Source organism: Chinchilla lanigera, unplaced genomic scaffold (assembly GCF_000276665.1).
Source record: "Chinchilla lanigera isolate Chin_1 unplaced genomic scaffold, ChiLan1.0 scaffold00038, whole genome shotgun sequence".
Classification (NCBI taxonomy): Eukaryota; Metazoa; Chordata; class Mammalia; order Rodentia; family Chinchillidae; genus Chinchilla; species Chinchilla lanigera.
In genome coordinates this window covers 13,306,228-13,323,086 of record NW_004955439.1, presented here as the reverse complement: position 1 = coordinate 13,323,086, position 16,859 = coordinate 13,306,228, and positions in this window count along the sequence as shown.

Below are 16,859 nucleotides of genomic sequence, written 5' to 3'. Positions count from 1 at the left end.
ATGGAAAAGTTTACCTTCTTTGGATTCCTCTGGATTTCTGTCTGAGTCTCAAATGGCATTAGTGCCAGCAATCGCATGGTTAGTCGATTCTTCTATAACTCTGCTTACATTAAACGTTAGAGTTCACTTCTAACATAATCTTTTTTTCTTTATTCTTCCTTTTTTGTTTCTCTTCCTCTTTGCTGGTCAGTTCTTTCTACTGATTATTCATCTATGTAAAATATCATGTGGGTTTTTTCCTGGGAAGCAAGCATCTATCACAACTACAGTTTCATTAATCGAATAACATGTTCTGGGAACAATCATTGGCAGGTTTTGCAAGAAGCCATATGATTGTTCACTGATTACCATACACAACTATTATTTGCTGCATGATTTGTGAACTCAAAAGTTGTCAGCAAAGTTTGCATTTCATGCAATTACCATTAAGAAACTGTAGTAACTGAAATTTGCCTTGTGTTGACTGATAAAATTTGTGTATATCACAGCCAGGCAAAGTGAGACCTGCTAGTATTTACTGTTCATGAGGATGTAGTCTTTTGAGAAGTAGATATTCACACTAATTTCTCTTTTTCTAAATGGCAAATTGTCTTTCTTATTGATATAGAGAATTTCTTTATATATTCTGGATATTATATTTGTTTGGTTATCTATTACATATATCTTCTCAGACTCTATGACTTGTCTCTTTAGGGTACTTTATAGTCATTTTCAATGTCTGTAATCCAGTTTATCAACTGTGTCCTTTATACCCTTTTATGTTGTGCTTAAGAAATACTTTCAATTTCAAGTCTTAGAAAATTATTATCTCCAAAATACTATGTTATTATATCTTTCATGGTTAGAGATATCACATGAAATTAATGCTTATAATATCATAAAGTAGGGACCAAGGTGTATTGTATGAAGATCCTGTTGCTCTAGCTTCATTTGTTAGGCAGATCATTCTATACCCACTGTTGTATAATATCACTTTTGATTTAAATGATGTGCTCATGTAAGTGTAGCCCTTTTTGGTCTCTTTCCAGGAGTCTATCTATCTACCTTTGAGCAACTGCAGTAATACTTTAGTTGCTACAGTTTTGCAAGAAGTCTTGTTATCCAATGTAATAAATCTTACTTCACAGCACTTTTGACCCTTTGTGATTCCATGTACATTTTAGAATCAGCTTGTTGATTTAAGAAAAATAAATATAGTGGAATTTTGACTGTGTTTGTGTTGAATTTATAAATAAATTTTGGAAAATATTACATCTTTATTGTATGTATGTAAAGATAAATATATACCATGTGGTTTTTTTATAGTAGTACTGGGAATTGAACCTAGTACCTTCACACTTAGCTACATCCTCAGTCCTTTCCTAATTTCTTATTTTGAAACAGGATCTCACTGAGTCACTAATTTGCCCAGACTGGGCTCAAACTTTTGATCCTCCAGAGTTCTGGGGCTACAGGTAGGTACCACCATTCCCAGGTACACATACTGTTTTTTAAAGCCCATCTTTTTCATTTACTCTTTTTTTTCTAGTATTCTTGGTAATTTTTAAACTATATTTCCAAAGGTAGGGCAATATAGAGATAATTTACTGATCTTTATCCAAAGGAGATATAAACCACAATACTGATCTTTATCCAAAGGAGATATAAACCACAGACACACACATATTATTAAAATCATACAAGGCATAGTTATAATTTTTCATACAATCAACACTCACTTAGATTTATTCACATCTTTATCTTTCCTGTTTGATATCATTTCTTCCTTCATACTTCTGTCTGGAATTATTTCTCTTCTGACTGAAGAACCATTAATTTTCTTTAATGCAGTTTTCTTGTTAAGTCTTGGTTTTTGTTTATCCACAAATGTTTTTATTTTACTTTTGTTTATAAAGGATATATTTTTCAAAGAATGTTATTTCTATACATAAAATGCTATTGGCTGTTATTTTCAGCATTTTGAAGATGCAAGTCAATTGTCACCCAACTTGTATAATTTCTTCTGAGAAGTCAGCTGTAGGTCTTACTGTTGTTTTGAGGAAGGTAATAGTTTTTCCTCCTCTAGTACTAATTCAAAATACTAATATGATGCCTTGAAGACTGGTTTCCCATCTTGAAATTCACTGCAACTGTGGCGTATGTCTCATCAATTTGAAAAAATTTCCACTTTCCCTCTTCACATATCTCACATCTGTTGTGTGCAATTTTCTTTCTCCTCTTTATTTGAGCCTCTGGGTACATTTATGTTAGATGTTTTTGCCTTGCCCTATGTTCTCTTTTATTTTTTTCTGTATTTTATATATACTTGTTTGTTTCCCCTTCTATTTCCTTTGTTTCTTCCACCTTCATTTTTTTCTTAGTTTTGAGCTTCTGCTAAAACTTTATATCTTGATATTTATTCCTAATAATATTAATCTCAATTTTAAAAACCTTTGTATTGAACAATACTAATATCTGAATGTCTTATAAATCTCTTTCTCTTGTTTACTATTTTTCTGGCTTATCCTCAGTTAATATTCTCTCCTAATATTCTTGAAAATTTTTAATTTATTATCAAATGTAGCACACTAAAATATAAAGGTAATTTGAGATTTTTCAGTGATAGTTATCTTCATAAAAAATGATATAATTTTATTTCAGGCAGTACTTAAGGTAAGGCTAAGGTCACTGTAATTCCCAAAGAGACTGAGTTGATTTAAGTTTGAATTTAGCCTTGTCAGTGCTGGTCTAATTGTGGTTCCCCTGCACTCTTAGGATAGAGCCTTTGTGTGTGCAGGAATCTTAACTGAAATACAGTGGGTCTTGAAATCTAACTGTTGTCATGTTTGTTTTCAAGACTTATGTAAGTTTCCTGCAGCTCAAACTCCCTGCTCAAGTACCTGTAGGGAAAATTAATGCCAGATACCAGGCTCACCTCTCCAAGCTACCTGGTTTCAGGGATTTTGCTTCTCAAGTCTATCATTTTGGTTATTCATCAACTCTTAAAACAGAAAATTTTGAGGTCTAACTCTTCATATTTTTCTGAGTGAGATAATTTGTAACATATTAGTCTACTGCTACCAAGGGTCAAAATCTTGGCTTCATTCTTCAAAGAGAACCCTGTGAGACACTCAGAAGCTCTCCTGCAAAGGATGTCAACCTGGCTGTCATGAAACTCTAGAGCTATTGAGGTATTAAGTCATAGAAGTATACATTTTTCTTGAAGTCTTCAGAGAAGGCTCTGTCATATTTTCTCCTGGTTTGATTTTTTAGGTAAGCCTTTGAATTGAAGGGATGGGGTTTACTGGGAGTTCTACAAGGTTTTAGAAAGATGAAGGTCAGCAAAAGAAATCATTAAGACATTGTCCATCCTGGGACCAATAAGGCAGAACATGAGGGCAGTGAGCCAGGGAGTGCAAGCAGAGAAGCAAGGTCTGTCTTCAAAACCAGGTGCTGCCCTTAAAAAGTATTAAAAGCTAAATATAAATTGTTCACCATACTGTGATTCTACATTAGTTTAGTATACAACACAAGAAGTCATCCCAGAAGGAAAAGGCTCCAGACATAGCTTCAAAATATTCCAAGTTAATGATCTTGGTAAATCTAATGAAGCTATGTAAACATCAATATTCTTAAATATAGAGTAGTGCTTACTTTGCAAGTAGGATTAGGCAGGCAGTATACATGAAACATAGAAGAATCTTTTAGGTCCTTGTACCTGTTAACTCCCTTTCCTTTCTCGTATTAAATTTAATGGCGTCAAAAAGGATTATGGTTTTTCTAGTAGGTAGATATCTTTGCAAGTGTACCTGTATGATAACACATTAAAAGTGGCAGTAATACAATTCTGGTAGGAGAGAAGCTATGTTGCTGCTTTAGGAGAACAATCATTATTGTCAAAATCAATTCTGTTTCTTGATGCTACAGGGCTTTCTAGGAAATAGATTTGGTGAATGATTTCACCATCTGTTGAAAATAGCCATCTCTGAAGTAGGCTGTAGTCAGTTCATACAGTGATGCATAAGATGGTAAATTTATTTTTGTTTTGAGAGTAAATTTAAAGCCTTTCAATTTGACTCATCTTTTAAAAAGTTATTGTTGGAAAAATCAATATGAAAGAAGAATGTTATTTTGGAAAAAATTTTAAAAGAGCATCTTACTTCCTTGATCATATTTTGGCTGAGATCTACAAACTGACTGTGATAACTTTTTAAAAAAATTTTTAAATATTTCTTTGTTTAAAAGCTGTTCTGTGCCATGCTAAAAATTTATATGAATGATGCACTTTTAAATCAAAATATTATTGGATACATATTATAATATAAGCACATGTAACAATAAGTGAAATAATTGGATGACAAGGAAAATTAAGATTGTCTCTTGTTTGAAGTGTAAAGCATAACTCCCCAAGTATACCTACTTGTATTTGCAATGATACCTCACTCTGCGGTATCCCTCTTGGTCCAGTTATTAGTTTAAAAATTTTTTAGCTATTTATTTAGCTATTTCTAAATAATCCTGACCTGGGCCTACCTAATCTAGGGCACAAACATGTAAAAATGAAAATAAAATGTCACATTTAAAAAGTTCTTTCTGGTTTAGGGGACTACCTGTTTACATTTTTTTAAAAGAAAATTGTACTGGACTTTTTTGTTGAAACATTTTTAACTAACTCTCCATGAATGATGACTAAAGCTTCTCTATCTAACCAAAATGGATAATTATGTACTTGTCAGTGAGCTGTCCTCCCAGGCTGCAAGTCCATGCCTGGCATAAGTGGTAAGAGGCAAGAGTCCCAGTTACTGACAGTCAGGCATCACTGTTCTTGTGAACTCAAGGATACATGTGCTATGGAATCCAGCAACTCCAAGAAATTTGTGGAGTTTCTTATGCTCTTTGGAGAAGGCCTCACAGCTGACCTTGCTAGTCTATACCTAAGCTGCCTGTTGGAAAGACACAAAGCTCTGCTGCAATATCTGGCAGAAACTGGCTACAAGATGTGTTGGGAAAAGGACAGATAGTAAAAGGCCCCCCAGCCTTGGAAACTCCAGGTGTAACTGGAATTGAACTTGTTTGTCAAAGATGCTCACTCAGACTGTCAGCCTCTGGGAGCACCCAATGGTCTACCTATGTAAATACTTGGATCCAGTTGCTAAGGGCTTTGCCTCCATGCTCTAACAGCCACTGTCCTGCTCCCCAAGCTGAGCCCACCAGCTCTTAACTGTCTGGCACTGACTGAGGAACTGTTTTCAAGCTGATCAGACTTGAAAAAAGGACAGATGCTGAGTATACCCTGCTTATAGATGGAAATAGCTCTTTTAGAAATGGAGTCTGGGGGCTGGGGATTCATCTCAGAGGCACAGTGCCTGCCTGGCAAGCACAAGGTCGTGAGTTCGATTGCCAGTACCGGAAAAAAAAACAAAAAACAAAACAAAACAAAACTATAGAAATGGAGTCTGGCAGGCTACATATGCTGTGATCATCTTGGACAAAGCTGTTTTGGCCAAAGCTGTCCTGCAGGGATGGCCTGCACAACAAACTGCTGTTTGGAAACCTGCCATCAATGATGCCAAACCTACACTCAGAGCAAACCAGTCCAAAGGCCTAAGCCCCCTCCAGGAATCCAGTTGACTGAAACATCAACCTTAGCCAGAAGAACTTTACCTGGTACTCCCAGAAGATCCATCCTAATCAGAGCCAGGCTTGTCCCCACTGTTTGTTCTACAAACTCAAGCCTCAGCACTGGTGCCCGTACCCCTGCAGCCAACTCAGGCTTCAGCATCTATGTCACCTGACCTCCACCTGACATACAGATAGATTTCACTAAAGCAAAGCCTTATAAGGGCTAACAGATATCTGTTGGTGCTTACATGCACCTACTCAGGCTGCCCGAGGCATTCCCTACCTAAGCTAAGAGGGCAACAAAAGTTTGTAGGGTCCCTCTGTGTAAAATATCTAGGTATGGCCTACCCTTGACCACTGGCAGTGACAATGGGCCTGCATCTGTAGCAGAGACAACTCAAACTGGCAGAACTATATAGGCAACAAATCTCTAAAAAAGTTAAAGGAATAAAGCATAACCCTACAAGAACAGCTTGTAACCAGTTCCATAAAGTTTAGGTAAAAGATCAACTATACCTGTAGACACTTGCACACACATATAACCTGGGAACATATTAACTACCTCTACAAGTTTCAGAAATCCAGCTTTAGCTCCACCATCCCAGAGTTAGAAGAGTCCATCCAGGCAATTGCTGAAGAATTTACCTGGACCAGACAGCTCCTGCGAAGCTCACTCTGAAGAGATGACACACTCAGAGCCCTGCTCTGGTCACCCCAGATACTGACCAGTTCATAAACAACTGAAGCCTGAGGACACTGTTCACAGGATCGCTCTGTACTTCAATGCACTCTTCCTCTTGATTTTTGTGCCTTTTCAGGTCACTTACCCCAGTCCTTGCTTTCATTTCATACATTGCGTATGTATTTGTTTGCTCCCCGCTCTCTTGCTAGAAGGCCTTTCCCTTATTCCACAATTGACCAAGATTTGATGAGCATCCAAGGTGCACTGGACATGCTCCAGGGTCAAACTGATTCCCTTGCCAGAGTAGTGTTAAAACATGTTTCTTCCAAAAAGCAATTTAGGGAGAGACTCTATAATAAGGGAAGACTTTCCAATCTTGGAGACCTTGGCTAGGGCCCATCCTAGGACCACTGACAGCCCTAATGTTGTTACTTCTAGTTGGGCCTTATATAATTAATTGGCTTACCTGGTTCATCCCAGTAAAGATATCCCAAGGAAACTAAAAGAGGGGGTACATGTAACAGAAAATGGCCAGGTGATAGTTCCTGTTACAGTTCCTGTTACTATCATCTCCTAGAAACAGCTGGTCGCTGTGATGCATATTGTAAGAACCAATCAAAGACAGCCAAGTTCTCTTCTTCTTGCTTGTAACCCCATAAAAGCCTCCCTCCCTGAGCCTTCAAAGCCTGACATTTTGAGGAACAAGTGATTCCTTGGCAGTGCCCGTCTGATGTTAAATAAATCTGCCCCCAAATCCTGGGTGTCGCTTTGGTGTTTCTGCTTACCACTGCATACTGACAGAGATTGACCCACAATGAATGTCATTCCCTTTAGCATAGAATCTACAAAAATTAAGAAAATCATAGAGTTGGGGAGCGGGTGAAGGAGACAACAGAAAAACCTGTCACCACTTACAAGGGTTTCATTAGGTTTTCAATCAATTGAAGGATTTCGCAGAAGATGGTACTTGTTAAATTGATTTCAATTAAAATCAGTCTGAGAGAGCACTCTGTCTCCCAGGGTCTGGGAGAGAAGGCCTGCTATTCAGCCCCGAAGAGGACCGACACCTGTCTGGATGATATTGGCACTTTTCCTTTTTTTAATTTTCACCTCAGCCTTTTCTTCCAAGCAGGCTTTGACCTCCCTGGCACCCCTAATGAACTCCTTTCAATGTGTATGTGGCTTTTCTCCTCCACGCAGTAATGGAAATACACTAGGACTTGAAGGCTGCCTGGCTGGCCGTCTTTCACCTCCAACAGCGGGGACCTCCTGTATGTGTGGCTGTCAGGACACTGACAGGGTTGCTGCAGCCCGGTAATTGGGTACTTGAGGAAGATTCATCAGGCAACGTGCTATGGAGTCCTGCATCCTGCCCTGGGGCAAACAGGGGCACTGAGGGGAATAAAAAAGGAGATCTCCAGCCAGGGGTAGATATCTGATCTTGCTAAATACCAATCTATTTATCATAAAAAACGATGAAGATTTTGTTCACCCCAGACTGTGGTTTGTGCACCTGGAGGAAGTATTTTTGAAGATTTCTGGACTGAACTCTGTGCAGGCTGAACAAGCTAGGTTAGTGGGAGAACCAGAAAGAGAGGCACCTTCCCATCTGAGGGGAAGGAGGGAGTATGTATCTCAGAAGCAGCTCTCTTCCTACCAGGAAGTTATTTTTAATCAAAGCAAGTCATCTGACAGCTCATTATTAAGAGACAACAAGAAGTGACTTTATTAATATAGTGCGGTGTTGGTGCCTCTGCAAATTAAAGTTCTTTGTTCACTTGTGACAGTCTGCTTAGGCAGCAGCTGGTAAGGGGTACCAGGTGGGACCGCACTGTAAAAGTGTAATGTGATAACAATTAACCTACAGTCCCGTGTTCTAACATTCTCCCCTTTCAATTTCAGTAGATAGATTTATCATGAAAAGTGATGAGATGAAGTCTTTCATGTGATTTCCTTGTGAAGTCGCTCCTTATGATTGGCGCAAGCTGTCACCAACTTATTGGGGTTTGTTTTCCCAAATATTTATGATTCTGTTCATGGGATGGAATAGGCTAGCGTTTGTGTGGCTCCTTCATTTATGAAAAAGTCAGGCTTCTTCATCACACATAAAATTCTGGAAGTAAAAATTAAAATGTTATTCAGTCAGCACATGCTCTTATTAAATATGAGATAGAAAATTTAGGTAATAATTTATATCAAAACTAGGATGTAAGCCTTTTCCTTCTATAGTGATTGCCTGGAACTTCTGAGATCTTATCAATAAATTGTTGATAAGTATCTTGTTGGTGAGAGACTTATACTTGATCATCTGGAAAATCATTCTGAAAGACAGAAACCGGCACCATTGAGCAACAGCCTGGAATACCAGTCTCCTATGCATATCAGGGTCCTGTCCTCGTTTGGGTTTGGAAGGCACCTTCCCTTTCACAGTGGGTTCTGTGAGAAGCAGAGCTCATTTGGGCCACAAAACAAATGTGCACTCCCCCAGTATTTACCTAAGGAGAGTACTTTCATTTCTGTATTGCAGAAAATAAATAGACATTCCTATATGCGTTCAGATAGCTTTCCCTCATTGACTGGTTTATAGCGAGAGAGATAAATTTCTCCACTGAGACGTTTTTTTAAATTAGTGAGACCTGCATTGAGTTTCCAAGATTTTTCCCATAAAACCTCTAAAAATCAAACATCTCAGTTAATCTTAGGCCAGCTGTGCCTGTGTTTAAATTGTTCCTTATTTGGGGTGATAAATTAGTTATTAACATAGCTTTTGCTTCCTGCCCGCTAGAGGATATGGAGCAAACATTGTAAGTGGATCAGGAAGTTAATAGATAAATGATATGACACCGCTAATTGAAGTTCTTGCCTATAGAAATGAAGGCTAGGTGTTTGTTCATTTACTCATCCATCCAGAACTCACAGAGCGTTCCTCGGTGCCAAAGGCCGCACTCATACCTAGAGTATGAGCTGCTGGGATAGAATCTTCCTCTGGAGGATTTAAGGCCCTAAGCACTCCAGGCAAGAAGAAGAAGAGCCTGACAAGACCCTGCAGAGGGCACAGCAGGGGTATTAAGACAGGTGCACCATGCGCATGTGTATCTACACACACTTCTTATACATCTGCTTCACATTATACTGTATAAGTAATCTATAAGAAGATAGAAGAATGGAGAGAATCTCTTCTTAATTCATTTCTCACCTTCTAAAGGAGTGATGGGGAGCCTTTTAGAGCTTTCAGTGATATAAGCAGCTTGCTGCAGCACACGTGCCATAGGTTCGCCACCACTGTTCTAGGGCTTCCGAGAAGGATCAAATCAACAGCTCCCAGCTTTCCTTGTGCTGTGCCTGCAAATAGTTGTGGTTTCAGATGAGACTGGTGATGGCTCATGCTGCAGCGTCAGGCAGTCTGGGTTTCTGTCACTTTGCAGTGTCACTGAGGAGCCCAGGTTTTCTGCACTCTCTATGCCTACCTTCCCACTCCTCTCCACATTCTTGGGTCCCCAACTTGTCTCTCTCTCTTCCATGTAAACTTGACTTCCTGTCCTCCACCCTTTATCTTTCCCCCGTGATTGGTCCCCTTCTCTCCTGCTCCTTTCCGTGTGTGTATGGGTGGCGGTGGTGGTGGTGGTGGTGTGGTTAGGCTAATTTAACTTGTGAATTTATGTGGGATTCTTATTGTCTGATGATGGTTTGAACAGTCATTTCCCCATTCTTCAAAAGACAGCAGACAAAAAGAGTGACACTCTTTGGACCTGGGATAGAGCTCAGTGCTAAGGTTTGCCTAGCATATGCAAGGTCATGAGTGTGACTCCCCAGCAACGTAAAAAAAAGTAACTATTTGTTCAGGCATGCAGGGACATACACCCATGGGAATAATGTCTGAGGCGGTCATCACAGCATCTGTTCCCAGGCTCACTGGCTACTGCAAACCTGATGGGACCGATGAGTCAGGCCACTTGTTACCTCTGCACATGCCTGAGCCCAACATGAGCACTGGAGGTCTTGTCTTCATCTCTCCTTATAACACTCTGGCATGTTACAGAACCTTCAGAACCCATGACAAAGGAGACATTGTCCAGCTCTGGAGCAGAGCTCTGGAGTGCGACTGACCTGTGTTGGAAATCTAGGTCTCTTTTATTAGCTGAGTGATTTGGGGTAATTCATCTTTTTAGAGTCTCAGTGCCTACTTCCTGGGGTTGTGAAGTGGACTGGATTCTATACGTTGATGTTTATAACTCAGTCAGCATGGGATTTCCATAGAGCATGTGTTTCACTACGCAGCCCTGCCTCTGTGAGTATTTTAGGCTGTTGCAAGTCCAGTGCACAGAGATTAAGAAAAAAATACTCAACATAAATATATTATGTCAAAGCAAATAGTCTATGTGTTTACATCCTTTATGTGTAAATGAGCTGTAGATACATGTATGTTATCTATCCGTATTTTTTAGAGAGAATCCAAGTTCAGGTTGGGACAACAAATTTTATAGATTGGGTGGCTGTAACAAGAAGCATTTATTTCTCACAGTCCTAAAGGCCAGGAAGTCTAAGATCAAGGTGTTGGCAGATCTGGTGTCTGTAACGGGTGGGTAATTCATGGTTGGCAGATGGCCACCTTCTTGCTGTATTCTCACACAGTTAAAAGAGCAGAGTGCTCTCCAGAGGTCCCGTTTGGAAGGACTTTAGCCCCATTCATGAAGTTTCATTGTAGAGCCTCAGCCTCACCTCTGTCATCTTGGGAGTGAGGAGTCCAGCATACAAATTTTGGAAGGGCACATTCACTCTCTGACAGCAGTGTTCCTTTTACTTGGAAAGTACTTGCTCTCCTTGCTCCTTTGTGGTCCATCTCAGTCCTTGTCTTTTCAGCTTAGCTCCCCCATGGCATCCTGTAAAATAAAAATGCTCAGGCTCAGCATCCCCTTTGTACCCTAAGCACATTTCTGTCATTGCATGCGTTCACCACAGGGCAATAATTTCATTCAACTTGTGACTTCACAAATTCACTTACCAAAAGTATTCATGGTGTCCCCAGTGCATAGCTGAGTAGCTCTGTGAACAGCAGCACAGAACAGACGAGGTTCCTGCACTGACCCAGTTTATATTCTACTGGAGAGAGGCCATCGCAAGGTCGAGATAAACCAGATACTTGAGAATCATAATATGGTGGAGATGAAAAGATGCTGGACAGATTCCGGGGCAGGGGAAGAGGGACTGTGTAGAGCTGATGGAAGAGCCCTCCAGCCAGGGATCCAAGTGCCAGGGCTTTGAGGCGGAACTCAGTGTGGCACATTTGGGCAACAGAGGAGTGGCCGTTGAGTCTGGATGGTGGTGAGCTAGGTGGGGCGGTGATAAGAGGGGGCAGAGGGAGTTGGGGCTTGGGCCAATCCCCAGAGAGGATTTTCTGGTCCTCACCCCCTCCGAGATGCTGGAGACCGTGTGTATCACTCCAGTCCTTCAGCCTCAGCCTCCTTGATCTGTGACACTCGGTGTTCTTCAGCACTGACCACAAAGCACAAAGCAAGAGCTCAGTATGTGGTCCCCAGGTATCTCCAGGAATTGGTTCCATACTGGACACATGTAAGAAATGAAATCAGTTATTGTTTTAGAGGATACTGCTTTTCTTGCAGAAACTATGCCTTCTTTCTAAAAGGTGGGGGGAGTCTTCTTTACTCCACCCACTTGTTCTGCAGCAAGAGGTTCTATAAGCAGTATCTTTTGAGAATTCCTAAATGCCATTTAGCATCGAATAAAATAGCTCCCCCCTTGCTAATTATAATCATACAAGCAGTGAACTAAACAGTTGGGGGTGAAAGAAAGTCTGATGATGTTAAAAATGCAAATAGTTTTCACACCAGATTAATTCATTTAACTAACAGTCCTGATATTTAAACACTAAATGTTGGAGTGTGAAGCATTTTATTCTCGAGGGAGCTAGTCCACGTGAATGGGTCTGTAGCCCGTTGCTCTATCTGAAGTGATTCTAAAATAAACAGGATGCAGATTTTTAACTAGTTATGAAATAGCAAGTTGCAAGTTCTTTATAACATTTCAGGTTGTAGTCTACATGATTCAAGATTAGCGACACTCAGGATACTCCCAGTCTGTAAGAGGTTGGGAGAAGCAAAGGATCAGAACGGATGTTTGTGTTATCTGTGTGTTTGACTATTATTTGAATTAAATGTTTTATATTTAATCAAAGCAAAATTGAAGTTCATTATTACTGCTGATATGCAGTACTAATTACAGGAAATAACCAGTCCTCCCAAGATCAGTGCCAAATGCTGATAGTGTGGCGGTCTGTTCTCTGGAGGAGGAAGTTGTAGTCATCAGATCTAGAAGAGAAGTTAACTATTTATTTTAAATTCAGGATTTATTTAGAGTTTTTTAAAAAATGTTTTGCTTTTGTTTTCCTTAACCTTTATTTTCTTTAGATTGTGCTATTGCAACGAGTTGCCTAATTATGGGAGTAAATTATAATAAGTATACTTTTGTAGAGTACACACATGGACCCATCCTATCTTTCACTGTTGGAATTGTGCCTCCCTGCTCTAACCTGACCTTCCACTTTATGGATGCAAAACACTGAGGTTTTGTGTAATTAAGTTCTAAGGTTAAACTACATCACAAAGCTTTTTAAAGATAAAGTAGGTACATGGAAGGGATTCTTTCCATAGATGTCTTATTAAATGCCACGGGAGTCCAGAAATTCAAATGCAAGGTGTTTTCCTCCTTTAACATATTCACGTTCATTTCTCCAGCCTCCCATCACCACGACATTCTAAACTCCTGTGTCAGGCTGCCCAACAAGAGCTGGTGTCATGTGTCCCCTTCAGCTCTACCTCTTAAGCCCTGTGCACTGGTGTTTTACTTGTAAGGAACAAGCATCTGGCCCTGGGTGATTATTCTGCTTACATGTTGCTCTTTACAAGTAATAATGAGTCTACATTAGAAGTATGCACCACAGTCTTTTATAAGGAGAACTTAATTTTAGCCCTGTGATTTTACAGAGTAGAAAGCAGCTGGCATATTTTAAAAACATTATTAGGAAGAATAATGGCAAATGTGATCTTCTGGTGGGAAATTGAAATCACAGATTGAATTACATTCTTGCTTAATTCTTAGCTAATTTACTAGGAAAGTAGACCAGAGCAAATGCCAGCAGAACACAACCCTAAGACATTAAATAAACGTTATCTGATTGAAGAGGAAGATAAATCAGGATGGAAGCAAGAGCCTTGTTAATCTGCCTGGTTGTAATTGTCTTTAACTGGTAGAAAATGATCTTGGATCTTACATGTTCAGCTAAAAAAAAAAAAACTACTTTCTTTCTGTACACTGAGACATATTTCCCAGGCCTCTTGCATGGGAAGGTAGAGGTTAGACAATAATAACAATTACTAGTATAATAAACATTAAGTCATTATTTAAGGACACTAATCTCAACATCCTTACTAAAGGGTGTGATTAAAGAAAAGTAATAAGGTATTTGTAAACTCTGTACATATTTGTAAGTACTAATATAAGCACACTATATGATGTAAAAACTTATACTGAACATATATATACAGAATGGAGCACACAATTGTAGAAAATATAAAATATTTTAAAAGTATACCTTGAAGTAGAAAGCTTCATTCATTTTAGTTACAGTCATTTGCTACAATTGTGTATTTTTAAGTAATCAAATTAGGATACCTCTCAATTTTTTTTTTCTTTATTTGTACTGAGAATCTAACTCAGGACCTTGCACTTGCCAGGTGGGCACTTGTGCCCTTGAACTGTATCCCCGGCCCCTTCCTTGGATATTCTTAACAAAAACAAATTGATCTTCCATGTTGGCTTTGGATAAAGGTAGAGCATGAGAGGTAGAAAAGGGAAATATATTTAAATATAAAGCACATGTAATAAATAGAAGAAATTCATAAAGAAGTTTGTTTTTAAATTATGAGCAGATGTGAGGAACCTGACCAGAGAATGGGCAATGGGAAGGACCCTCAGGTAAGAGTCTGTTGTGCAAATGCTTGAAACCATTAGGAGGAACCATTTAGGGAACATGTAGGGAGGTGCAACACATCTGCATGATCAGAATCAAGGGTAAAACAAGTTTATGATTTGATAGGTTTGAAACAATTTGTGGAGGAGAGGCCATAGATGCATTTGATGAGGAATTTTTTTTTTTTACTGAGTTAGGGATAAAGCATACTAATAAAAATTAGAATGTGTGAATGTTATTGCTGAGAGATGTTAAAGTTAATAAAAGTAATTTGTGAAACTGGAGAATTTAGGAGTTCACACACAAACACTAGGGGAAAGCCCATTTTGTCATAGGTGTTTACTATTATTATAGGTTTCTGTTGGTTTCAGTTGATTAGCTCACTTGCTGTTGTTTGTGCTAAGTGTGTCTAATCTAGTTCCATTAAGTGGCCTTGTTAATGATGGAGCAATGGAGGTTCTGGCCCTCTATACAATAAAGGTTACGAGTGTTCTATGGTTTATTTGTATTTCCATGAAGCATTGTATCATCTCTTTGGGTTTGTGTATGTTTCTTTCCCCCCAAAATCTACTTACATATAAACCACTCTTAAGTGTGATTGCTTGGCACTTATGATCCTGTTCCCTTGGACCAAGTATGCAGAAATGAAGTTCCAGTGGACTGAGGAAGGACCTCCAGAGACCTTTAGTGCCTTTTGTGTTGTTTTCTACTCGTAGTATGGTGTAATACCTTGTCTCTTGACTCACTTGCCCTTTGACTATTTAATTTTAGATTTTATTTTGATAGTTGGCATTTCATTTTATTCAGTTGTTTCCAGAACTGAAATAGTACTCTACTGTTAAGGATTTTTTTATTAATGAAACACATTTCAACACTGATACATTTATCAAGTACAATCTCAGAGCACAGAAGATTTTGTTCTTAGTTTGCCTGGTTACTCTGACATTATTTTGTTTTTCCTGAGAGCTGTGAATAGGCAAGAGATTTGAGCTACAAAGACCAAATCGTAATCTCCTTTTTCTCTGCTACAGAACACCAGAAATGTACAAACGAGTAGTTCTAGGAGTAGAGATACTACAGTAGAAAAACTGCCTTCCAAATGAACACATCTGTCTTCCTCTTGTGGGAGTTAAAGAAGACAGCTCCCACCAGGTAGGCAGTACCAGCACCAAAAGATGTAAATCTCCTCACTTCTTGAAAATGTATTTATGATCAGAATCCAGGATAAAACATGTCTATGATTTGATAGGTTTGAAATGAGTTGCAGAGGAGTAGCAATAGATACATTTGATGAGGAAAGGTTTTTTTTTTCTTTTAACTGAGAAATTCTATGCTACTTTCAACTCTTCAAGAACAGCTTAGTTTTAACACTTTAGAAGAGAAATCATGAAGGTCTTCCTACCAACAGTGGCATAAAAAAACCCTGAACATTTAATTTTCTAGAAAATAAATCTCTACTTCTAGTTGTCCAAGCACTTCTCATTTTATTAGGCAGAGTTCCATTAAATTATGTTCTTTACTCATCATCTCTTTAATGAAAAAAATCAAGTTTAAATACTTATGTCAAATAGGAAACTGATGCAAAATAGATGGGATTACTCTGGTAATCCCAGAAGAGAAACTTAAACCCTATAGTTAATTTGTAGGCAATTACAAATTATATTTCAAAGGCAGATCAGAACAGTGGGCTGTGACAGGTTGGGGGTATGATGTGGGAAGGATTGGAACAATGTATTGTCTTTCCGTGATAGCCTTGGAAAAAGGACAACCAGATCTCTTTAATCTTGACAATAATAAGGATCAAAAACATGAGATCCACACTTTTAAATAATAGCCAAGAAAGAAGGAAAGAAGCCTTGTGTTGCATGCGCATGCACGCATGTGCACGCACACACACACACACACGAAACAGAAGTGCTCAGAGGCAGCACAAATGCTTGGTTGAATCTGTCCTGTTCTTCCTTGGGGATCAATTGAAGAACTCAGTCAACCCCCTGAATTATGTTACCGACCTGATTGAGATAGCTCATCAGTTAAACACAAACTTGTCATCCCATGAGGCACGTGGCATGAACTGCCACATCCTGTCGCCAGTAAGTATGGTCATCAGCACTGAGTAAGTGAGTTAAGAATTGTGAACAGTGACTTAAGAGAGGATTAGGACACTTGTGCATAAAAAGTGTTGGAATTTTCACTAGACCAGTCAGTTATGCAAGGACATCATAGGCCAACCAGAAAACTGACTTGGAAACAGGATTTCACTACTGCCCAGTGAAATATGGCTTCATGTTCTGCAGGTCCTTCTCATCTTTCTTCAATGTGAAAGATATTTCCTCTGAAAGCTAGTGTCACATGTGCATTATTCAGCTTTCCCTTTGCTGGAATAAGTGACCAACACCGCAGTTTAAAGGGGGAAGAGTTTATTTGCCTCCTCGTTCAGAAGATTTGGTCCATGGACAGATGGTCCATGGACAGACTGAAGCATCATGCTAGAAGAGGATGGTATAACAAAGCCACTTAGTTCCTGGCAACCTGGAAGCAGAGGAGGGGAACAGTGCCAGGGAGGAAGAAGTGAGGGATGAGACATAG